Source organism: Pteropus alecto, unplaced genomic scaffold (assembly GCF_000325575.1).
Source record: "Pteropus alecto unplaced genomic scaffold, ASM32557v1 scaffold3, whole genome shotgun sequence".
Taxonomy (NCBI): Eukaryota; Metazoa; Chordata; class Mammalia; order Chiroptera; family Pteropodidae; genus Pteropus; species Pteropus alecto.
This window is the reverse complement of record NW_006442484.1, coordinates 36,131,684-36,133,887: the sequence shown is the minus strand read 5'-3', so window position 1 is coordinate 36,133,887 and position 2,204 is coordinate 36,131,684. Positions and strand designations below refer to the sequence as shown.

The window sequence follows — 2,204 nt, the reverse complement described above, 5'->3', positions numbered from 1 at the left end:
GGACACAGACACATACAAGGGAAGACCATGTGAAAACTCAGGGAGAAGACAGCCATCTACAAGCAAAGGAGAGAGAACTTATAAGAAACCAACTTTGCCGATATTTTTTGATCCCAAATATCTAGCCTCTATAACTGTGAGAAAATTAATTTCTTTTGTTCAAGCCAATTTCTGTGGTTCTTTGTTATGGCAGCTTTAGCAAACTAATAAAATACCCCAGGGATTGGAAAGAACTAATGTCTTCCCTAAATTGCCTTTTCTACTCCCCTCTTCCTCAAATAGTAAACTATGAGACAATCTGGCTGATTAACTCTTTCAAGAATTCACTAATTAATTCACACTGACAACAAATAAACATTAATTGAATATTTTTTTATCCACTGGTCACTTGCTAAATTCTAGAGATACAAAGATGTCTTCTCAAGAAATTCACAGCTAGAAGGAAATGACAAACATGCAGAAGTAATTGCAGTCGATGTGGGAGATGTTAAAGGGAATGCATACTTGTTGAGATCTTACTCTGTGCCAGCACTGAGGAATATTGAACTCTCATGGCAAGATAGTTCAGTGATATCTAATGATGTGTTTATTCTCTAATGAGGAAGAAATTTTTTATTCAGTGTGTGTTATTGGTTATCATCTAACCGTCCCACCAGTATCTCACACTAAGACCTCCATAACAGTGCTTATCGCCTTCCTCAATTGAGTCTGTTTCTCTTGCTGGTTCTCTCACCATATTATATGGTACTCTTATCTATCCAGTCATTCATGCCAAAACCTGAGATTAACCTCAAGTCATGTATTCACTCCCCGCTTATATTTCTCGGGTCATCAAGTCTGATGACTCTTCTCAAATATAGCTACACACTCTATTTCCATATCTTATTCTTTATTTCAGGTCTTCATCATCTTGTGCTTAGATTAGTTTAGTCTATAATTATAGTCTAAAATCTACAAACTAGATTATTATATTCTATAGCAGGAGAACTTATACCTCCTGTTGCCTCTAATTCTAATCAACTTTCTACATTGACTCAATAATTATATTTCTAAAATAAGAACATGGATATACAACTTCGCTGCACAATATTTCATGATTGCTACATGTAACATAGACTTTTACCCTAGTATACTAGGTTCTGTCTGCTTCTCCAGTTATACTTCCTATTGCTTACCAGAATGTATCTTATGCTCTTGTCATAAAATTTTGAGATTTTAAACATAAATATAATCTTAAATAAAAATAGGAGGAAAAAGGAAAGTTTTTTCAGTAACTAGGGAGAGGATGACCATCTCAGATCTCAATATTTGTGTTCTTTTTCAGTATTTATGATTCAATATTTATTAAACTAAACATTCTTGTCTAAGTCCTACATTATAATCATTATCATCATCATTCCCCCTGCAATATGCATAAAAAACTGTACTACATGTAGTGGTAGGGGGAAGAAAAACTATACTATGAAAAGAAAACTTGTGGATGTAGTTCCATAGTGTAGCGGTTAGCACATCTGCTTTACATAAAGAAGGTCCTGGGTTCACGCCCCAGTGGAGACATGATCCATGGTCTACTGCCACGCCACCCTGAACAAGCCCGATGTCTGATCTTGGAAGCTAAGCAGGGTTGAGCCTGGTTAATACTTGGATGGGAGACCACCTAGGAAGACCAGGTGCTGTAGGCATAAATAATAAATAATAATAATAAAAGAAAAGAAAATTTGTGATTATGAATAATTAAATTGGAATGATCTCTGCTTTCTAATGTCTTGATATGTATATTGGAAAAAATCATGTGGATTATAGGCAAACAACAGGGTAAATCAGTTCAACATGTTTTCCTCAATTGCATTTGATTTTCTGAGAGAAATCTGACTATATAAAGTCATGTAATGGATCCATTAAAAATGTTTAATAAATCTCCATATTATTTTTTTGCTTAAAAAAGAGTTTCCAGTGAAGAATATTTTAAAGGAGAATTAAAACATTCAAAGCCTTAATCAAGTGAAGGCGATAAAAAAGCACATTGTATTATATTTTTTCATAAATAGTAGAATATGTATTATATCCTATGACCTCTAAATTGTATATGCCATATACGATCCCAGAAGCAGAATCAAGGAGTTATTGAGATAATAATTTAAGCAGTTGTTTTCCCCTTACATTAATAAATTTGCTAACATATGATCTCATGAACCATTTCTTCA

General features: G+C 33.8%; 1 pseudogene; it reads left to right on the top strand.

The window, feature by feature from the left end:
- Window positions 1-1,566: 1,566 nt before the first annotated feature.
- On the top strand, window positions 1,567-1,682 carry LOC112470847 (annotated as a pseudogene).
- The last annotated feature ends 522 nt before the right edge of the window (window positions 1,683-2,204 follow it).